The sequence below is a fragment of the Thermobia domestica genome, chromosome 2, assembly GCF_964235325.1.
Source record: "Thermobia domestica chromosome 2, izTheDome1.hap1.1, whole genome shotgun sequence".
NCBI classification, from domain to species: domain Eukaryota; kingdom Metazoa; phylum Arthropoda; class Insecta; order Zygentoma; family Lepismatidae; genus Thermobia; species Thermobia domestica.
Genome location: NC_137455.1, coordinates 214286986 through 214312426, shown reverse-complemented (window position 1 = coordinate 214312426; position 25441 = coordinate 214286986).

Genomic DNA, 25441 nt, shown 5'->3' with positions numbered 1-25441 from the left:
GTTTTGAGAGAGTATGTCTTATACCTTTGAAACATCCTAATTAAGCTTTCGCATACGGACACAAGAAGTTCATTTCAAGTAAATATAAAAGTAATTAAAAGGAAAATGGTTTTCCTGCTAGTAAAGTCTGTGAAATCTGTGAAGTCTGAGCAAGTAACAACAACAAAAAGTCAATGCACAACGGAGAGTAGAATCACCGACCACTAGGCATATCAAAGAAAATGACTTAAGTAGTCAGTTGAACGAGAGTACTCCCTTTGTTCTTAACTATTAATTCTATTTATGTCTATTTACATTTGTCTATTTCTTGCATTTAGAAGAGCTCCTTTTAAAATTACCATTTCAAAATTTCTTACCAGTTTTTCTTTAAACTGAAAAATCACCAATCAGGAGAACAGGAATTCCTTGAAGATACTTAGTATCACAATTCGCAATTCAATATTAGATCCCGGTAAGAATCACACAACACAAATATAGTTTTTCCGTCCGAGATTACGTGGGCAATCAAATAGTCTTATCTGTCATCACTGCTATCCAATAAGTTTATGTAGGCTAATGTTTAGTTACGACTGCATAACAACACCCCTTTCCTTTGTTTTACAGGTTTCGATAGAGTTTCTGTCTTGTCTCAACACAAGTTTATCTGTTATCAAATAGCTCGACATCTTAATGAGATTCACTAATCCATGTGTCAGTGATTCCAATTAGGTTGTAGTTATTAGATAATACAGTAAAAAAGAATTAATTTGTTTTACCACGTAAAGTACGGGCGTTTTTGTACAATATCTTTAGAAGTTCTTCATTGTTTGTAAGACCAGTTGCTATTTCTGAATTGCACACATAGATTCATCAGTATCGGATAAAAATACCTTACCACAAGTTCTATTACATTCCCTCGTACGAATCATTCTGTTTCTTAAGGAGTATGATCAAGGTCGCCCGAGTGGTCTTGCTTCCTTTCTCATTGTCGGAGGATGGAGTTTCTGCTCAAGTTGTTGCACTCGCTGAGGTCGGCGTAAGCATTTACTGTATAGTGTTGCAAGTTCAATATTCACATTTCTCAGAAATTCTTCCTGTATTGAAGGCGATACTCTCTTTTGTTGCAACTTGTCAAAACTGAATGCTTTATTGCTTATTAATAACTTATAATGAAGCTTTGCGTTGTCACCTGTGGAGCACAATCACACACTCTTAAAAATTTCCTTGCTCAGAAATGAGAAAAATGCATGTTCAAAACAAAATTAGTAATGTTTACTCATATTTGAGGAAAAATGTCTCATTATTTCCAAGTGTGTTTTCATTTGGGAGCTCAAGGCAAATTTTCAGATTCCCATTTATGAGATTTTCTCACTTCTTAAAAACGAGAATGGAATAGTGCGTAATTTGCAACATCATAGATGATTAAAAAATAACAGTAACAATCTTACCGAAATAATATTACTATATTTTACTAGGGAGTAATATTGCTAGGGCTCAATTACTATTCAGGAAACGAGATAAAGGATTACAGCTGTAGCAGAGTGCGAATGGATATGAGTACGCAGTAGGTAATGCAGCTGAGGTGGCGTATGGATACATATCATGTGACAGCGGCGAGAAGCAGCATACATATCAACATTCGAAAGTAAGTTTGGGTGAATTGTAAACATACTACCATAGACTAAAAGTTACTGTAGTACATTCGTTGAGGTGTAGAACACTGACCCCCCTCAAACAGGCTATGGCAGTCAGGTTGGTTCCTTTATGTATCAAGGCTCAGTACTCAATTCACATAACAACGAGTGCAGCAACAACAAGTGAAGGCGGGTTAGAGCCCCGTAGGGCACGTTGTTTTCTAGATTACAATAGAACGGGGAGCCATTTCAATGTTTTACACCCTTCGCCTAATGTGCAAAATATCTTATATACCGAAACAAAGAATACATAAGTCATCTGTGTAGTTAGAAACAGCGTTACAAAACAACGTACGATTTATTATTATGGAATTGTAATACAAAGGTACTTTGTACTGATCACCGAGCATAGATTGGCGCCTCCTTTTTTTCACCACCAGTAAACGTTTTAACGACACACGTTTGCAGGTTATTTGTGGCGTAGTACTGTACGCATTTGCTCTTAATTTAACGTAGGGGCTGCGGTAGCTCAGTGGTAGAGGGTTCACCTCTGTTGCGATGAGGCCCTTGCTTTGATCCCAGGATTCTCAGCTCGCGGCAAGTGGGCTTTCTGGTGGATAAACACAGTGTGCATGGGTTTTCTTGGGATTCTCCCATTTCTTCCCATTTTCTTCATTCCACTATCTTTTTTTATTTTCATCATCATTGTCTCCTTTAGCCTACTCAACACAACTGTGGGAAGTAAAACTAAATGATTTCATTTATTTTTTAATCCAACGTCCCACGATTGTGCTCCAAGGCTAAGAGAGATAGTGATAGAGATGGATAATAATGGTGTAACGAAAATGTGGACGTATGTTTCGTGGCAGTTTTTGCATGGGTTTGGGATCTTGTTTCCAATCTGAATTGAATTGTTAGCAGTGGAGTTTCAGCACATTTATGAGGGGCAGAAACTCTCGCATGCCCCTGCCGTAATGAAGAAGGTGGAAGGTAGGGGCTGAGTCCTGGAACTCCGGACCTTCCCCGAAGTCGCTATTTTTATGTAAACTTTATCTAATTTTAGGGGCAATTTTACATATTTTAATACGTTTGTCCTCGTATTGAACTCAGAACCCCTCTGAAATAAATTCCTGTGTACGTTTCATGTAGGAGGAAACCGGAGAATCCTGGAAAAGCCCACAAACACGGTGCTTTCTCATGTAGGCAACTTTTGTTATGGCAGAGAAGTAGGCATATTGGACTGCGATGACTCAGTGGTAGAACTAGCCTCCGATGCATGGGGTCCCTAGTTTGATTCCACTTCCGTCAAGTGGGCAGTGTGAGTAAACATCTTATGTGTGTTTTCTCGGGATTCCCTCAATTTCTTCATTACACCTTTTTCGATCATTATCATCATAACGTCTCCCTGAGCTTCGTGTCATAAGTGTGGGACGTTACACTCCAGCAGAAATTGTTACCGTTATTCTGAAGTAGACGGATAATTCTTGAATCTGAATTATCAAGAAGTTGGTATAATGTTGGAGGAAACGGGAGAATCTTGAGTAAACCACGTCGATGAAAAAGAAAAGTCTTGAGAAAGTGGACAGTGATAAAAAGGAAAATGTTGAATTGTCTGATGCAGTAGGAATAAGTAACGCACCTAAAGTAGTCGTCATGGCATTCGTGGAATTTTCTTGAGTTGAAGTGAAGATTTAAATGCGTTATGTTTTAAACAATATCTATAACTATAGGTGTTAATTTAATATACATTCTGGGTGTATTAATAGTTTGATTTTTTTTTGCATGTTTATATTTTGTTTATATCCTTTTACGTCTTCTCGTATTTCAGAACCCCGTTTCTGTGAACCGTTTCTTGCTTTTGAGGAAGATATTTCTCAAATCTTTTTTAGAAATGTGTTTCTCAAAGTTGGGGTTATACGCCTCATTTCCTGAAATGTTACTTTCTCAATTTAAAAAGAAAAAATACATTTTTTCTCAAATTTGAGAAAGCATTTGCACCCTCAGAAATGAGACATAATTCCTCGCATTTGAGTCATTATTTCTCAAAATGATTTAAGAAAATCGAAATCTCACTTTTAAGAATGTATTACTGGGTGCACAGGTAAGAAACGGATGTTCTCAAATACGAGGATTTTTTCTCGAATTTAAGAAACCATTTTTAACAATGCACCTGTAGACAGTTAATTCTTTGCTACTTTGAGGAATTGAGCACAAAAATCTCCAGTGATTGAGACAGGGGTTCCCTTAGCTAAATATCCACTTTCTTAATATTAGATTCTTCTTCATGTAGGAAGAGAATTTTACAATGATGGGTCTAAACAATGGACTCTTTCTATTTCACTCGAGTCCAAGTTTACTCTCAGTTGCTCTGTGCAATTTAAGATACGTTTATCCGATTCTTCTCAAATTTAAACACCCTTGCACCGATTCTTGTTTCTATTAACTTAATTAAATTATCTGTAATATAAGGATGCCCAGTGGGTATATAATATTGTAATTTAGTGTTGTCGAGTTTGTTGACTTGCAATTTATGGATTGCTTTTCGCTGTTAGGGAGCACGGTGGCTTAGTTGTAGATCGCTTGAGTATGATCAATGATTCTATCCCCGACCAAGTAAGTGTGTGATGGACAACATCGTATCATGGGTTTCTTCGGAGTATTCCTGTTTCCTCGTATATACTGATTCCATCAATGCTTCCACCATCATTTACTTGACCTAATAATTTGTCTTATTTAGCCTAAAATGCATAATTGTGGGATAAGGACATAATTAAACAATAATATTTGATTTTATTTCTGTTTTGGGGGAGGGGCTATCGACCAGAAGTTTTAGTCCGGTTTTATGGTTGAAGACGAGGAAATTGAAAATCATTCTTGATTTCCTTAATTACTTGGAGACCTTTTTTTTCATATCTAATTATGGTTATGTAAAATTTTCAGTGAATTTAATTGAATTGGCGTAATGGTCGAGGTGACTGGAAACATAGTTATTAATGTTGATAGTTTCTAGAAAAAGTAGTTATCGAACTCTTTGGCTTGTCATCTTATGGTATGATGTGATACGGGTCATTAACAAGCACATGATTTAGCCCACAATATCACATAATATTTAATTATTTTATATGTTCTTAATTAGTTACTAATTACTAATCTGAGGAAAATTAATAAAAAGTATTATTAATAAGTAATGTAGTTCCTTTTCATTACAAGGTACTACATTCCTTTTAGTTTCTTCTCCTTGTTTCTTAAATTTCATTACTTAGCTCTGTATGCAACTTGTTGGATATTTATAAATTATTTTCGTCGTGGAAGAAGAGATGGATATAGTTTGTATATTTATATCTGCAAATTTTTGCTCTAATTTTTTCTTTCTGCTTCACATTTCTTTAAAAATATCAAACAAACAAACAAATAAATAAATATTTAAAAAAATTTAAGATGCCACGTAGATGATAAGGTGCTTATTCTTCTATTCTTCTCTCTAATTTACATTTAGGATTAGAATGTAAAAAATTATTATCAGAAAATTCATGTAATTTTGCTTATAATCAGTTTTATTGGGGAGCGGGGTTCCGTTCAAAAGGTTTTATTGTCATTATATTTCAGGATAGTACTGCATCCTGAGCTATGTCGCTTTCTCGTCCTTGAATCCTTGGAAAGAGAAGGCTAAAACCAAGTTTCTACAGGTAAATAAATTAATAACTTAGATTAATACATTATTACACTTTTGTTCAGCTGGTTTAGCGTGAGATTCAAAACACATGGGACCGAATCTGAATTCACTCATACCAAAAGTACGTACGTAAACCGCTTAGCCACGAGGAAGCTGAGGTTAAGTCTGACCCGTGATCGAGATTCTGATGGAAAGGAAATCCACTAAGGAAAATGTGGACCAAATTGTGTGCTTCATATAGCTTTATTTCGATTGCGTTTCAGGTCTCATCCTAATAAATTTTTGTTAAACATCCTTCTTTGTCAGTGACACTTCGTTTGCTGCTTAGCTTCTGAAGTTGATGTTATTGCCCTCGATTCCCTTACGATTTCCGTCAGTTTTAAGATTTCCCTTAGTATTTAAGAATTTGATCCTTTGTGGACTTTTTGGCTTACAGGTTCAGAAAAAAGATTGAGAGAACTTGCCTCTCTTATATAGCTTGCCTCTTACATATGATCTAATATTCCGATAGTAAGTAGTAAAAATCGCGTAACGACTCTCGAATTTCAACTACTGCTGTACACGGGTTAATTTCTATTGTTGCTTCCGAGAATCGAGTTGATACATTTTAGTAAAAAGTCCTTGTGCTCCGAAGCTGTCTTGTATGAACTAATACAACGTTTTGAATGTGATATTTCTATGTGTGTTAATTCTCTATAATGGGATATTAATAATGACAGCAGCATTTTATTAGTAACGCCATTCTGAAATAAAATTGGTGACCCATCTTGAGTGATAGTTTGATAAATTTAACACGGTAACAGTATCATAGTTTATAAGGGATATTTGGACACATTGTGATTGGTAGACTACATATACATTATTTCGGTGCTCATTTCCTTATGAAGGACTCGAACTACGAACCTTTTCAAAACCAAAAGATACACATGTGGTTTGTTTCTCTTACAAGAGAACAAGACAGTTAATATGAGAGAAATAGTTAAGGATGGGCTTAGAGAATTGTTGTTAACCCTGACAGTGCGTGGGTACTTCCAGTATCCAAGTTAGTGTAACAGGGCATCGAATAGGTACTTCTTCGTTTGAATAATCTCTGGTTGACATTATTTAGTATTAACTTATAATTAAAGGAATATTTTGCACCCTTGATAGTCTGGTGTTGATTGTCAGTATTTAATGTTGTCGGCATTTACGATTCCTGAATGTGAAGTTCGGGAATCGAAGTCCTAACCTTGAGGATATGTGTCCAATGATTTGGACATGGTAACTGCTTTGTGTGGCATTTCTTTTAAAGTAATGCGTAATCAAAGTCTGAGACTTAGGTGGCTCACGTGTCTACTATACTGAAATACCGAATAAGATACAGATGAGTTTGAATCCAGATTATCGGCTACATATCCTTCATCCACGTATCGTGTAGTCTCGAAATTTTGGTCCTTCCATTCCATTAATCATAGACTTTTCATTCTTCTTTACTTTATTTGTATCTCTAGAAAACAGAAACAGATCAGTTAAATTATCCCATAGTGTTTTATTTAGGATATTTAACATAGGTGTTAGTTAAACTACTTTAAAAGCATAATGGTCATGAATTGGTGCTTACAGTATGACAAGACGCTGCTATTGGGCTTAGTTTTGAAATTTCTACATTATAGTAAACGAGGGGGAAGAGGTATCTTCTGGTACTATCTTCTGATAAGCATTACTTTGTGAAATGACTTGATGAAAGTGAAGGAAAATAAAGCGGTTCATTTTTGTTATAATTTCTAAGTTCAGTGAAACAGTGAATATGACTTTTGATGCTAATATTGTGGTGGTGAATAGGATATATCTTACAACGATAATGTATATTTTGTATGTTCTTCACAATATTATTTCTATTTAGGGACAAAAGTGCTATTTAAATGGCACAAGCTATTAAGAAGAAGAAGAAAATATGAAAGGAAATAATTTAAATGTTTGTATTGTATCGACATATTTCTTGTTTTGGCTGCTATGACAACCTGTTTATCTCGTTGACCTTCAAAGAGAAAATTAGTACAGCAAATTGTAATACCGACCTGCCATCAACGTAACATATGTGGAACATAAGAGAACTGAATTAATGCCATGTGAAGAGGACAGAAATCATCAGAATATTATTCTGAAAGGGAGGACGCCATTTCTAATATTGAGGACAAAGAAAAAAGACCACATACAAGGGACCATACGCACGAAAAATCTAGACGTTTAAGATATTTTAGAACTAATACCAGCGTAAAATTTAGTGAAATAAAATTTCTAACTAAATTAATTGGTAGATCTAAGGATATCCCAGCAAGCACCTTTTTAGGAAAATTTGAAGAGGAATGTAAGTTAATTGGTGTAAACAAGTCTAATTTCCTCAAAATCTTGCTACATATTTTATTATCACCTTGTTCTGCAGAGGTAGTCTACGTCTACATAATTATTCAGATTTTTAAAATGCACTGATAGCAAATTTTGAGAACGATTTTATGTTAGCAGACCGGGATGCCCAGATTGGAAACCGACGTTTGATCCTAGGTGGACAAAAGTCTTACAGATTTTGTGATTTCAGCATATAATGACTTGAAACTGATCAACCCATATCAGCAGGAATCACGCGTTATTGCATCAATACGAATATTATTACCGTTTGGGTTCCAGCAAATATTGATCTCTTCGCAGTGTATTAATTTTAATCATTTACATATGATAGTTCAAAGTTACGAGACTCAGTCTAAGTTGCAAGGTAATACTAACAGAAATAAAGCTAACCATATTCCTGTTCGAAACATCAATTAAAGAAGATTGTAATCATAATTCAAGAGGTAATGTATTTTCTCGTAATTGCAATACGACCGAACCTAATTTTAGAAGAAACAGAAATAATAATCATACAGCTTTTAGGAAGAATGTAAACAAGCGATCAAATTTTCCATGTACTCCCAGAATTCGCAGTAATTGCATAGGTGGCAGAAATTTTCAAAATAAAAATCAAAGAACTGGTGAAGTAAATAACATACAGGATTGTATTCAAGAATGTGCTATTCAATGCAACTTAATCGAATCTTTTGGTAATGTCACTTGAGCTAAAGTTATGACGTCCGTCAAAATATATCCAATTTGTTTTTGTTTTATTTTACATTGAATATTGCTATGATTTCTTTGCAATTCCTACTTCGTCTATATATTTTACGCAATCACATCTATGCATCAATACGAATATTGTCTATCAAAGTTATGCTAATTATGCCCGAATTAATGAAATATGTTATGTTGTATTTCAGCTTCTAACAACCTTATTGTTAACAAGTATAAATGATATTGAGTTAGAGAATCTATCTCGGATCTAAATGATCAACAAACTTATCATTTTAACAAAAGAAATACTGGCCAAAGCTTAAAACCCACTTTATTTTAAATTAAATTTGTAACGGTTTCGGATATTTAACATATTCTTCTTCAGACACTATCGACACATACTATTAAACTTATCAAATTTTGAATATGCCTTTGTTATTAATAATTTCATAAAATTAAAATAAAATTGATTATTAGAAAAATATAAAAATGATATTGAGATAAAATAAAAATAATATATTGTTTCATGAATTATAATTTTTATATGTAAAGGTAACTATGTATATGAAATGCTTAACGCTTCAAGATTCTTTCTTCAATTGTAACCAATTTAAGAAGTCTTATAGTTCGGGAGCCATACATACAACGATAATGTATATTTTGTGTGTTCTTCACAATATTATTTGTATTTAGGAACAAAAGTGCTATTTAAAAGGCACAAGCTATTAATAATAATAAGAAGAAGAAGAAGAAAATATATATGAAAGGAAATAATTTAAATATTTGTATTGTATCGACATATTTCTTGTTTTGGTTGCTATGAGAAATTGTTTATCTCGTTGATATGGTAACTAAGAAATATAGAACTAAGAACCATTTTGTAAAACTTGAATGTTCATTATTTTAGTGTCAAATTATATATATATTACGAAATATACATATCCTAAAGTGCATAATCGTGGAGTAATTTATCATAATCTTGTGTAGTTTATAAATACTAAAAATATATTGGAAACTAGGAAGTGTAAAGTAAGAATAACGTTACAATCTTTATTCCAAGATCGTTAACCCAAAGAGGGCCTACTTTTGAGTTTTTGGATTTTAGTGCTTAAATTAATTTAGACTATTATAACTTTTGATACGAACTCTTTTGTGGAACATTACCGAATATTACGGAAGCCATTCATGAGAATCGCTAATTGACAGTGTACCTCATTTTGGAAAATATCTAGTTAGGATAGAATAAAATTAGATAAGGAAATTTAAGTTAATGTGTCTACTGATAAAAATCATTTTACAGGAGGGGAATTCATGACTGATAATTAACTTACATTTTTACTCACTTACATTTAACTTTTTTCTGGCAGGACATTTTACAATAGTGTTAATCTATTTGAGAGTGAATGGCGACTTGAATTAGTTTTTAAGCAATAACTCTTTCATGAAAATTGATATGTATCTAGACGTGGTTTCGTCTGAAAGCATTCGCTAGCTAACTCAATCACTTGTCCGGATTTCAAAGACCAGTTGAAGGTGGTGACTTCAGACTGTATTTAATGAAATTCACATGGATATTGCGATATTTAATACCATGTATCTTTCCGTGTACTGAGCACTTACTTATGAAATCTATGTTACTTTTATAGAACAATGAAAGGAATAATTCTCTTTCATGTTATTTAATTATCAATTTATAGCACTATTATTATTGTTGTTAATTTTTAAACAAGTTTGTGTTCCAACACTGCATAGTAGCAATTTGAGAGCAACATTATGTCCTTAGCGAATAATGAAATGATAACTGGAGTAGCCTAATACTAAGTGTCTAACCATAACTTAAACACTTTCCGCTTTGAGATAATTATCTAAGAAGTTTTTTTTTCTGTGTTTATGGGTAAGCAGGATGACATAACTGCTGACATCTCTCCCTTGTATGAAGATGAATTGTGCAGTTGTATTGATTGCTAATTTTGATTAATGGAATATAGACTTCCTTATTACATTCTTTGTTCTTCTTCAGTACTGAAAGAGATTTTCTGATTAACGTTAATGTCTTCAAACCTAAGAGTAGATTCCCTGATTAGGGTTTCTTTGTACTAATTAATTTTTGACCCTGATTTTGTTTATTTAATCCATATTATTAGGACGAATAATTTTCTTATGGGGTTTTTTGCAATACACTAGTTTGGATACAAGATTGAATTATTCTTACACAGATGAATACATTTTAAATATGTATTCTTTCTCCAATTTAGTCCAGAGCTAAGAAATAATTTACTACAATTGTAACAAACCCAAGTAGTTCGCAAATTGGACTTTCTCTCTCTGGGATGTTATCGTAATACAAATCAATTTAATTTCCAATTTTGCTTAGAGTATTGCCACGTGAATTGGATTTCAATACAAAGGTAATTTTATTGAACACATTAATCTTTCAGGATAATATTTTTGGGTATTGCATTTGGTAAATCAACTTCACTTTCCCAATAAAGTTTCAATACTAGTAGTACTTATTAAATATATCACTTACTAATGGTATGTTCGTCTTTGAGTCCAAGGATTTCAATCCTTCATCAAGCTAATTTTTGGATTCTTCATATGACCACTTTGATAACATATTCAAAGATTAGAGATAACCCTTCCAGATAAACCCTCATAAGTAATACGTACAATATCTAAATATCTCTGATATTTAAGTACTAGCCTTCTGTATACACATATTGAACTTTAACCTTGATTATTCCGCAATCAATATATACTACATTTTATAATTATTATGTGTAATTGTTGTACTTCTTGTTCTATAGCTGTTATATCTGGACTCTGTTCTATATTTAAGTGCCTTCATTGTACTAAAACAACATTTGGCAATAATGTGCATACCAGAATGACGCCGAATTAGTGAATTGTTTTTACTGTGCCTAATTTTGAATTTTTAAGTATAAAAGGTATATACTACTGTATATGGAGATAAACAAAATAAGAATGGAGTCTTGAGACTCAATTCCATGTTTTGGTCTATCTTGCATCATGGCCAGCTATCTTGTGGCTGCTAGACTAACGGAATTCCAAAAGGTGTTTATGGTTTTAATTAACCTACCCATGGTACGGAATACTGGAAGTGAGTTACGTTGTAAGTCATCCCACTAATGTTTACGTTAGACGAAATGAAATGAAATTAAATGTGTAAGTTTTACGTCCCACGGTTATGCCGGTTAGGCTAAAGGAGACGGTGATGATGAGAAATGAATGAAATGGTGGAATGAAGATATGGGAGGAAACGGCAGAACCTCGAGAAAACCCACGAGCACGGTTTTTGTCCACCACAAAGTCCACACGGCGCGAGCTGGGATCGAACCAGGAACCCGAAGCACCAGAGGTGAACGCTCTACCACTGAACCACCGCGCCCCCTACGTTAGACGAAATCGGAGAGATATAAAGTTACTAATTTCGTGGCAGGGCCTACTACTGTATTTTTTTTTTTTACATTGGTGGGTAGTTTCCCTTTCCATCTTATATTTATGTTTATCGCCCATTTTATGTGAACTACTATCCTAGACTCAATTCTGGACCGAACTGTAAAGTTCTCGAGATTTTATTTCTGACTGTAATCTGGGCGTTCAATATTTGAAGGACTCCCATTATTTACCCGCCTGACCTCTCTGGAAATTAAAAACTAAAAATCTTGAAACTAGGGATCACGTCATGGCAAATACCGCATTACCTAAAAACATGAGAGGGTGTGCGAGGGGTATCAAATGTTTGCGCTACACTTAGAACCTTCCCGGACATGAATTTAATATTTAGTTTTCTCTATGATAACCATGCCAACTCTGGACTCATTAAAATAACTCTTTTTTTTCCTTTTTACAGGTAAATCACTGAAGGTGCGATGATTCACAAACGTGAGGCACGGAGCATCATTATGTTCCTCCATCTTGAGCGGTAACCAGCAAAGCAGATCCACAAAGAGACGAAAGAAGTCTATGGAAATGAAAATCCATTCTCTGAGACGGTATCCAAGTTGGAACGACAATTCTAAACTGGACACATAACCATCATAGATGCATCTAGATCTGGAGGATCATATTTCACTGATGATGCCGCCTTGATGGAGAAAGTTGAGAAGATTATAATGGAAGACAGGATGATAACTATTGAATGGGTCAATAATGTATACAATAGGTGTGAATTAAGGGTCTGCCTGGAATATCATTCACAACCAGCTGCATCATCAAAAAGTGTCAGCACGATGGATGCCATAACTGCTTACACCTTTCGAGAAGGAAATCGACAGGATGCTGCAAGAGAAATGTTGCATTGCTGTGAGATAGATGAAGATAACTTTTTTTCTACTAGCAACAAGGATGAAAAGTGGTCCAAGGGAATGAGCAAACAATGGAGACACATCTCCTCCCTGACATATAAAAAGGCACGAGTGAAAAATTCTGCTGCCAAAATGACGTTTTCCGTTTTCTGGAATTGTGAAGGAGTCATCATGACAGATTATCTACCACAAGGAAAAATTATTATTAGTACTCATTATTCACACCTCTTGGCTAAGTTAGGAAAGGAGTGAAGAAGGAATATCTTGTATTGGTTACAAAAGGAATGCCGTTCCAACTTGGAATTGCTGTTGGCAGACAATTCAGCAGTTCATGTAGCCCATGCATCCATGATGGAGGCAGTGGAATTAGGATATGAAAAATTGCTCCGCTCCCATATTCACCAGACCTAGCACCAAGCGACTTCTTTCTATTCCCAGAAATGAAGCGTTCACTAAGTGAAAGCTATTTTTACAACACGGATGATATCATTTCTGAGGTTTAAATGTGGTTTCAAAGCCAAACTCAGACTTCTTTTCTGAAGTCGGTTTTATACACTATAAAGCTACTGAAATATTTTTATAGTTTCTATAGAACTATAGTTTCTATCTTCGGAATAACATGACGATATATAACTATTTTTAGCAGGCACTATTTAATTGATTTAATTAATTAATAATTATTTTTCAAATATTTTATACCTTATTCGATAAGTGAAATCGCATCGACATATGACAAATAGTTCCCGATCCAATCTGGAACAACTATAACAATCTGGAACAATAACCTATATACATGTCAAACTGAGAATGCTCTTTTTAAGTTGGTAAAAATAAGTTTATTCCTCCTGAATTTTACCCTCATACATCGGGATCAACGGGAAAGTGTATTCTTTTAAGTTGCTCTCCAAAAACAAAGAATTCTGGGATTTTTCATTGCAACATGGATAATTATAACGTCTTGTGAAGGAAAAAGCAATTTTACATTAGAACAGACCAAGGGAGCTGTAGATACTTTGAACCACCAAACAATCAGCAAAGAAATTATCCCCAGACTGCTATATTTCCATTAGATCTGACTCACTACTTTTCTTTGTATTAGAAACACCTAGAGGCATGTAACCCAACTTACATATAGAATTTCTAGCAACCGATGACAGTTGCTAAACCTATGGAGTCCAAAATCAGGTTTTATTGAGCAGTTGACACGATAAATTTATCATTTTTGAGTTCATTATATATCATTTGAAGCGTGTTGTCCAATGAGTTTCATATATCGTAGACATAAAACGCGTTTTGTGTATTATTTCACTACACACTAAATATGAGAAGAAGAAGAAATATTTTCATACGTGATTTAGAAAATGATTGATACACTAAAAACTCAAATAATGGAAAAATTGAAGGAAATAAGTTTGTTAATCTTTTATACATTCATGATTCTACTCCATTTCCCCGTCATTCCGGTGCTTATCCTAGCGAGTAGGGGAGAGAAGGTAGCCCCATTCAGAAGGTAGCCCCGGACTGGGCGATATAGCGTGAAAAACTTGTCATGAATAGAAGCAGATAATGACGCCTTACTGTCAGCTGGAAGCTGCCGCATAAACTAATTTTGAGTTGCGACTCCATTGTAGGAGTGACAGGTATTAAATGAAGGCGTGTTTATTTCGCTGCGTTTATTGTAATATTACGTAACATATTCGACATTCTAAGTACTATTCCATTTGATATTTTTATTAAGTGACTTTTTATACACTATGCTTACGTAGTTCTAAGCAATCTAAAAATTAATGCATTCATTTGTTTGTATGTTGGTGCTGACCATGTTTAACTGAAAACATGCGTTTCGGGTAGCCGCGGTCAAACAGGATGGGGTAATAGCAGTCAGTGACCTGGGCTTACATTAAAATAAACGGTAATAAATAAGTCTTGACAATCAACTCCCAAAGCTCTTCAAGTGTTATCTAACTCAAAGGCCAGAGATGATGAAATTGAACAAGGAACTTCCACTGGATCCAGGCGTACATATTCGTTTGAAGACTTTTTTTTCGCCATACCAAGTATTAGTAATCAAGACAAACTAAAAGCTAGGAACAAACAACACTCAGTTATGTGGACATCGACTCCACAAAAAGAAATCTTACAACTAGCAGCTGAAAAGATGAGAGAAAAAGAATTGAAGAAAGAAACGCTAAACTTAAAGCAGCAAACAGAGAACTAATGAAGATATTTAGAGGAGACCAACTAAATAGGAAGAAAACAAAGGAAAACATTAACAAGAAGAATCCTTGAAAACGTCATCGGAAACCACAATGCAAAAGGAAACTGTAAACGGAGACTGACTCTGAAGATGATATTTCCGATATTGACGAACGTGACCTCTGTGATGATAACGATATTGATGCTTTGCCAGGAACTGAATTGGAAAGAATTTGCATCATGTGTGGGGAATTGGGTCGGGGTAATGAAGAATGGTATAGATCAGCGTTTCCCAACCGGTGTGCCGTGAATGGGCCGCTGGTGTGCCGCGAGGAATCGAAACAAAATTATTAATTTTATAGCAATCAAATTGCAAAACGTAGGGGAAAATGTATATTTGTATTTCACATTACTATAAACCTCTACTATGAATCTACAATTTTAAGTTCCATACCGGATTAGTGTTCTGTACATTTCTAATGTTGAAAAAAGTATTTGTTACCATTTTTATGACCATTATTGCTTCTTTATTGTTGCAGACTATTTCGTAACTTGAAAATTTAAAATATCATTCAATCCTTTCGACAAATTACCTACATTTGTGTTTTAAATGTAAAAGAGATTTGTTTGTTCGTTCGTTATGTAGTGATCTTCCTTCTTAGTAAAAGGTTGGATACAGTTTTTAAAAAGAAAGCGTATTTTTAAAAACCTGAGTCCAATATTTCATTGCAATTGTTTTCTACTTTTAAATTAGAATGAAAAATAAGCATAATGATTTACCATGGGGGAAAACTAGTGATAGAGCTTTCTTCTCTGTGAAAAGGAGATCAATAATCACAGAAAAAAATACCGCTGTATTTTATATTTACAAATAATAATATCTGTAAGTGTGCCGCGAGAATCCAAGTTACACCCGTAGTGTGCTGCAAGCTGAAAAAGGTTGGGAAATGATGGTATAGATGAACATCTTGTGGTATATGGGTGTATGCTCTTTGCAGTGATGAATATGCGCCTGAAAACCAATGTTCCGAATTGTGATAGATGCAGAAATGTTTATAGTTAAGACCCCTACAAAAAATGTAAGTGCAAAAATACATGTCAATTTATGTATGTGAAGGAAATACAATTTACGTATGTCAATTTATGTAGGAATTCTGTAATATTTAGTGGCATTCAAACACAAATGAGTTAATATCGTGTTATTAGTTTTATCTTATAGTGTGTAAACTAGGTCTAATAACTTTCGTTCCCTATTCCAGTTTCAACTTCCTATTTTAGTTAAATGATTTTCTTATTCAAATTTTTGCGAAGGTAATGTTGGATAAGCCACTCAAAGTCTTTCTTTTGTAGGTATTTTCATCTCAAGATGGATAATATAGTTTAAAGTTTTTAACCGTGAAGAATTATGTTTGAATTTGTAGAAAACTTAATTTGTATTTCATGTTTGTAGCCCAAGTTTAGTTCCAAGCAATATGTTGATTGCTATAGCATACCTTAAAATATCAATAGGTTTAAATTTAAAACATATCAATATGTTGACTAACAATATATGTAACATCAATTAATAAATAGTTTTTAAACGATTGTGTGGTTCATTATCTATCCCTGTAGATACCCTACTATTCTAAAGTTAATGAATAAATTTCAAATCTTAATGGTATTAGTTTTTTTTTCCATACGTAAAGCATGGGGAATCCATGACTGCCATTACTCAACCATTGGGAAATAACAGTCAATTGAATATGTTCATATTTTCGTTTCTAGCTTTGAAAGTGGTCACAATAAACTAGACAGAATTATCTATAAGATCGACTTATTGCGGAAACGTTTCATGCTTTACGAGCTAGGTTATAACGACTTTTGCTTAGATGACCGCCATTCCCCTATCCTCTCCTATGGATTGAAATCTAAATTGATACATGTCAGAATGTTTGGACTTGTAGAGACTCGAATCCAGTCTTTTGCTTGAAAAGCTAATACCGTAACCATTTACATATGTTAATGTGTTTCGTGAGTTGCACGGACACTGTTTTTTGTTTATAATTAAAATCCTTTCATGTAACTTTTGGCGAGTCATTTAGATTCTATGAAGGAATACTTAATAGTTAAGTTAATTAATTTTTTAATCGAAATTGGTTGTTTAGGTAACTGTTATTGCACATCTATTATTGTTTTTTATTACAAACTATCATTCCAACATCTTTTATTTCACACATTCAACCCGACAATGACTTCAAAACTTTGTCCAAAAATATTTCACATTACACATGAGTGGTACAAAATAATCTCTGAATTCTAAGAGTAACTGGAAAGGAAAGAGCAACCAAGAAAGAACACAAAAGAAGGAAAGGAACTGAAATCTATTTCCAGGTGAAGTGCCATTAATTGTACTTTTTAAAAATGTAGATCCGTAGGAATGTATGAGCCTATACATCCAAAACTGATATGTCAGAAGCACTTTCTAAATTGAGAGGAAATACGTAATCTAAGGAAAAACCTCAACATTAACTTATAGCTGTTACCTCTACCTACCACACTTGTCCATTACAGTTTAAGTTTCATATATTTCAGTTTCCATCAAAACAGAGAATATTTCTGTTAATTGGAAATTGTTTTTCGTTGAAATAACAATAGAAACTAAAAATGAAAAGATACAATTTTGGGCTCACTTGACTAGTATTGTTCTCCTCTAGTTAAGGAAAATGTCTGAGGGGATTAGTTTTGCCACTGGCAAGGGGGCGTATTTAATTATTACCGTATAATTCTATACAGTAAGAAAACTAATAGACTTTAATTTACGATTTTTAGTTTATAATTCAAAATTTGTCAGTAAATAAGTTATTGGACGTTGACTTCGAAAGTTTAGTTATACTTAGCAAACAGCAGCTGTAACAAATAAAACAATCAAACATATACCTACAGAAATTGAGATTTCAAAATAAGGAAGTAGAAGTTGACTGTATGAGAATGAACTTAATGAAGCAGTAAATCAATAACTGAACAGTGCATACGTATATCGCACACCCAGAATAAGATTGTTCTAACTCTGAAAATTTAATTTTACAACTAACTCCCCCAAAAAACTTTGTCTCTAAAGAATCTTGATTATCTTTTGTCTTGAATTTTAACATTCTTTCAATATGTGTAATATACAGTATATCTATATCAATATCTATCTATCTATCTATCTATCTATCTATACCTAGCTAGATAGTGTAAACCTTTTTTATTTTTCTCTTATTATTATAATCACAAACCTTGAATTAACATTTAGAACATATGCTATGTACCATCTTTAAATACATTTGTCTAAACAAACAAAAATATGTTTCATCTCCAACCCATCTTTTATTAGTTCACTCCATTTATTTTGTCATCTTCTTTTTTTTAATAACTCGGCATGTGCTAAAATTAAACTATTTTCGCCATCGCCAATAACTAACTATTTGCTTCCAACAACTCCTCCCCCCGTCCATTATTAATCGTACCCCCATCTGTCAGGAGCTCTTCTGATTCTTTGGGACCTTCTATAATTAGTAACAATAGGTTCCCCCTGAGACATAACAGAGCTTTTATTATTTCCAGTTTGCTCGTAGTCCTGTAATCTTCGGTCGCTTACAATCTGCCGTGTATGTTTTGCAAATCCTCCATCATTCCTTTGACTCCGTTGATTTTCTGTCGTAACTGAAGGCTCTTGTATTGGTTTATTTTTCTTACTCAACATCACTTTAGGAATTCTAACTTGGTTTCTTTGATATCTACGAATAGGCCTATTTCCATTTACTAACACTTCCAAAATGTTACTACCTAACAATCGTATAAAACGACCTTTAATAAACTTAGGTAGATCGCCTTTATAATTTCTTACCCATACAGTTTTTCCTTCAGACAAATCTGACTCTAGTTGATTCCAATAATCACGCTTTTTATTTTTACTGTCAAAAATACTCGGTGAAACATTATACCACGTACTAGGTTTAAACGAAAAAATTAAAGCAGCTGGTGAAGTGTTGGTTACTTTAGTTGGAGTATGTAACAGGGCATAATTGATTTCGTTTAACCAATTAACTACATTTTGTTTAGTAATCTTATATCCATTTTGTATATATCTCTTTTTTAGTAGTTTCTTAAAAGATTGCACAGCTCTCTCGGCACTTCCATTACTTGCTGGAGAATATGGTGGAGTTGTTACTAATCTAATGCCTCTGTTCTTGCAATAGTCCTGAAACTCTCGACCTTTGAAAGGAGGACCATTATCTGTCACAATGGTTCTAGGAAATCCAAACAAACCAAATAATTCTTCTAAACAAACCAATGTTGCTAATGTATTAGTAGAATCTACCTTCCATACTCTAATCAAATGTGAGAAAGTATCTACCATTATTAAAAAGAGAAATCCAAAAATTTGACAATGGTCAATATGTATTCTTTCAAAAGGTTTGTTTTGGGCCATGAGCAAAAATTAACCCTAGGTGGGTTATTAGCTATAGTTGCACAAACTTCACAGTCTTGCAAATATCCATATAAATCTGTATTCATATCGGGCCACCATACTTCCTCCTTGGCCATTGTTATAGTAGCAAAACTACCTATATGCTCTCTGTGTAATCTTTCTTTATAAATATTCCTCAATCTTCTTGGAAGAAGTACTAATCTACCTTTCCAAAACAAGTAATTATCTTGTAGCTCTAAATGAAATCTTCTGCGAAATAATTCCCTGTATTCTTTATAATCTAGACAAGGTGGTAATCGTTTAGGCCAACCATTCAACATCCAATCTTTCACTTGCATAAACATAGAATCCTTTTGTAACTCTTCTTCTATTTCTTCCTTATTTAATATGTTTGTAGAGATCTCGCTGATATAATCTGGAGCTGTTAATTCTTCTTCGGTTGGCACATCTAACGGGAATCTAGATAAATAATCTGCAACTTTCACTGTTTTACTATAAATAATATCATAGTCATAATTTTCTAACAAAAGAAACCACCTTTGCATACGCGGAGAAGCACCATCAGGAGGAGCTTTCAAACCAAAAATCCATTTAACCGGTTGAGAATCTGTTAAAATTTTGAAACTCCTACCAAATAAAAACTTATGAAACTTACGTACACCAAAAATTACTGCCAAAGCTTCTTTCTCAAATTGTGAATACTTCTTTTCAGCGTCGGATAAGGTAGCAGATGCACAAGCTACAGTTTTTAATTGTCCACCTATTTCATTGTATAACACAGCACCGACTCCAGCTGATGAAGCATCTGTCATTAGAACTACTTTGGCATTCTCATCAAAAGGATGTAAAAGTCTTGCCTTTTGTAACATGCTTTTGGCTAAGCGAAATTCCTCCTCCTGTTTACTAGTCCATTCCCATTGTACACCGTTTTTTAACAATCTATATAATTCGGGAATGTGTGATGACAAGGATGGTAGATGTCTGTGGTAAAAGTTTAACATACCCAAAAAAGACTGTTACTGGGTTACATTTATAGGAGACGGTGTGTCTAATATCGGTTGTAATTTATCCTTTGCAGGCAAAATTCCTTGTTTTGAAATATCGTATCCTAAATATGTTAAAGAATCTACAAAAAAGATACTCTTATCCTTGTTCACCTGTATATTTAGACTTTGAAATTTATCTAGTACTTGCACTGTCCTCTGGTATCACTCTTGTACGTTAACTCCCCAAATAAGAATATCATCCAAGTAACAAGCTACTCCTTCCATATTTTGTACTACTGTATCCATGAATTTCTGAAAAATCTGAGCAGAACAATTAAGACCAAAAGTAGCCTATGCTGCTGATATAATCCCCATGGCGTGTTAAATACTAAGTATTTTTGTGAATTTTCTTCTACTTCTAGCTGTAGGTAAGCCTGCTTTAAATCCAATGATACAAAGCAATTGGCATAGGCTAACCTATTAAGTAAATCCTCTATTTTCGGAAGCGAATAGCTAACATTTTGCTTCCAACAGATAGATAGATAGAAAGAAAGATAGATAGATAAATAAATGAAAGTGACTATGTTCGTCTGTTATACCTCTTGAACCACCCGACAGATCTCGATCAAATTTTAAACATGAATGGAGTTCGGACCTACAATGGCTTTTATGATTTCACTTTGACGGTGTAACTTAAGGAAGAACGAAGGAGATATTTTAAAATGAACGAAAATGGCCGACATTATTATCGTATCCGTAGTTTTCGGGTTTGCTGAGACGAATAGCCGTTTAAATCCTAATTCAGCCATATATATGTTTAAAATGAAATAAATTCTTCCCGTGCGAAAACGGGTATTCTGCTAGTTTTAGCAATTGTAGAGAAAACCTTTCTTAAAGTATATACAAATTATAACTATTATACATTTAAAACACTGATAAAAGTTTAAAACATATTCTGAGATACAACATTCTTGTTCTGGAGTGCGGAATGTTGTATTGTGTTTACACCTTTTGTGTTATTTCTTAGTGATGGAAATTAGTTTATTATGGCAAATCATGTTTAAGTATATGTTTACATAAATGTCACAAAAGTACAAAATATAGATATTAAATTTCCATTGATCTATATAGCTAAAAGCAATAAAAAATACGTCCTTTAAGTTTTATAAATATTGATGACTGAAAATAAATATTCTGCTCGAGCATTTTCACAGAGGGTGATAAACCTGTAGAACTAGCACTTAAATCCATTTATTATTGAACAACTAACAAGGGCCATATTTCTGTTTTTCTAATGTATTAATTATTAAAGAGACTTTAATATTAATGAATGTAATATTAACATTAATGAAACGTCACATACGTTGTGTAATCCGTTAATTATTGGAAAGCAGGTCATAAATGTGTTATTTAATTGTAACTTTTAGTATTTACATTAATCTAGTTTTAAATTATGAAAACAATAGGTTACATTTCATACACGAACATTTAGATATAATGTTAACATTTTAATGAGATTCTTCTTTAATTTCGTCTTTTAACATTTTTAAAATTTTCAAATACAAAAGCTCCAGTACATTATCCGGAAAAGTAATCGAACAAATTTACTTTCATAACTATCTGATTTTTAAAATTAGCACTAAATATTTTTTCAAGCAAATATTAAAACTCAGTCTGCCATATAATCACTTCTTCCTAATCACTTATCTTCCTTCCCTTATGGAAGTAAAAACAAAACTTTTTGATTTTTATAAACTAAGCATTTTAATTTCGAATCGCATTTATTTTCTTTCTTAAAATATAAAGAACATTCCGTTAACTGGGTCACGTCCGTAAGAAAACCACTTACCTAACTTAAGATCGTGTTTTCTGAAACTTGCATTTTCTCATAATACGAGGGGCACACTGAAAGTCGTGAGCAATGTGTTTTCACAACCGTAATCTTTCGTTGTAATTGCAACCAAGTATATAATCTCAATCTACAGACATTTCTTTCTTTCTTTGCAGACGTTGACACTGTTTGTTGCTAGCACGTGACCACAGACAGGATTTCGAAACTTCTAGCTAAGAACAAACGTAAAGTTTCTATTTATTATTTAATTATGGAACTACCTAATGTTTCGTACTTTTCAATATATTTACTTTACAATGTCCTTTATCGATTGGAATAGTAATATTAACCGTAAACACTAAAGACGAGCAGTTGTTTACTAGACGTTAGAGGGCGTTACACGATAACAATAAACTTTGTACTAAAAGAGCTTCCTTTGTACTCTTTTGCCAGTTACTATGAGCTGTATACTAGGGAACAACGGTACGGAATTACTATAAATTTGCATTATGGATCAATGTACTTATTACAACGGACCAAAGAGTTGAATAATTAATGAGCAACAATATAAAGTCCTTAAATAGATTAATTATACATGCACACACACGCATATCACGGCTATTAACAACATACCAAATTACACATATGCATGTTATATCACACATCCTAACTAAGAAAGTTACACATACTACCACATATCACTAGGCATATTAATTCATATTAATCTATATTGTCACACAAATTAATTATATGTAAACCAAACAAATCACTAATTTCACCATTCTAAACCGGCTCGGGAACTGAGAAGGGAGGAAAGGAGGTCAGAGCCAGGTGGCCTATCTATCTTCTAACTAATGTTTTTTTTTCAATTACAAAATTATATCAATGCCCCGGGAGGGACATATTGAAACTATTAATGAAAAGGTTCCTTTCTCAAAGGAATAAATGAGAGTCCCTATTTAATTTTACACTGACATAAAAGTAATTAACAAAGAAACATACACCTACCGCCATGTTAAAAAAATCACCTATACTACGTACACAGACAAAAGCTATATCAGGACAGGCCTATCGTAGCATAACAGAAATTTTAGGGGTGGAGAGGATATCCTAAACGTAAAAACTTAATTCAAAGATCACTTAAAGCCAAAAATTAATGCACTGCGCTGTGAATCCTGTCCATCACTATCTATATTCACCAACATGGTGTCTGCTGATCAGAATTCCATATTTTAGTTTTTCTGACTGTTCTAAAACGAATTTCAATAATTTGATGTGAAGGCGCACCATAATACTAAGGCGGAAATATAGTTCCCCATCAGAGCAAAGGAATTTTAGTGCCGGAAAATACAAAGCTACTGAGAAATAGTAAAAACTGGAAGAAACCAGATTTTGAGAGGATGTGGGCATCTCAGAGGGACGAAAGGGGGTCTGACAAATATTCTGGTAAATTATTTTGACAAATATCAGATTGGTGGACAATTTCAAAAATCCTGTCCAATTACGGACTTATGTTCTATATTGCAATGAGATGTACAATTACCATGATTATTCATTTGAAATGTCCGTATACAGAGTTTACAATTTTGGTTTAAGAAAAAATTGATTTAATTTTAGACCGAAAAGTATGTGTCAAAAATTGACAATGCACGGTATGCTCGGAAAGTATTGGTCCCAAAAAATTATAGTACCCAAACTGTGATGGCACATTACTCCCATATTTATTAACCAAGGACAACAAACGTCCGAGACTAAACATTGCCCAAACTCTTATTGAGAGATTTCGACATAAATGTGATGATTTTTGACAACACATTTTTAAATCTAATCTAGACGGATCTATTGAACTATGTATACTTTGTTTTCACCACGTTTTGGAAACCTATACCACAGGAAGTATATATCAAGTGTATATCAGTTTTGTAGGAAGTGTATATCAAGTAACGAAACAATTCAAGTTGTAGACTGAAAGAAAAGAAGCTAACGGAAAAGGTAACATCACTAGCATTTGGTTAACATTCGTTAACAGTGCGAATGTAGTTGTGTGCAAATAAACAACCAGGAGCCGCTTCAGGTTTTCCGCTACTTAACATAAGGTGATCGTTCGAGTATTCTCTTTATGCGGTTAAATATTCTCAGGTACATCGATTGTCATAGGCAGAAGTAATGAATCAGTACAGAGTATATCCTAGAGTTTTATATGTAAATAGTAACTGAAATTACTTTTAGATCATATTATGGACATAAAAACAGATATTTTTACATGTCTTCTGTACATACTGTTTATAATGTCTAGTAAGTAGTTAAACGTTATTGTATATTAGTATGTACATATTGTAGGATTTAAAAATATGGAATAAGGTATAGTTAACCACATTTCCATTTAGCAATTGGTGTTATGTCATTGTGATGATACAAACTATATGAATTAGTAATCAATTTCAATCAATAACATATCAATCTGTATAATGTAGTAAACGGTGTTTCTTAACATTAAACCTGATAAAACTAACTAACTAACTAACTCTATGGCCTATGAAACCCGGAGGTTCAATGCCGCGTTCACAAAAGCTCTCCACTAACTTCTATCCTTAGCTAACTGCATCCAGTTTCTACTTTGTATTCCAATCTCTGCGAGATCTATCTTAATATTGTCCTACCATCTGCCGCTAGGTCTTCCTAATGGTCGTTTTACGATTGGTCTTCCAGTCAAGACTTTGAAAGCGTTTCTACTTTCTTCCATTCTAGCTACATGACCCGCCCACCTAAGCCTCCTAGACTTGACGACCCTAACAATGTTGGGTAAACCATATAAATTATGTAGTTCCTCGTTATGAAGTTTCCGCCATTCCCCATTCCTGTTCCTCTTGGGTCCAAATATTCGTCTCAGGATCTTGTTCTCAAATACTTTCAGTCTATGTTCTTCCCTCAGAGTAAGTGACCATGTTTCGCAGCCATACAAAACAACAGGCATGATTATCGTTTTGTATATTTTAAGCTTCAAATTCCTGGACAGAATTCCCGACGACAAGAGATTTTGAACCGAATAGTGACACGAATTCCCTGCTTTTAGTCGACATTTAATTTCTTCGTGATTATGATTTTCCTCTGTTAATATTGATCCTAGATATTTGAAACTATCCACTTTATCAAAAGTATTATTTAATATTTTAACGCATCCATAATTTGCTGTATTCCCGTCCCGACACACTTATATGTTTTCTCTGCATTTACTTATAAACCCATGTCCCTACAAGCGTTTAATAAGATCTCTGAATTC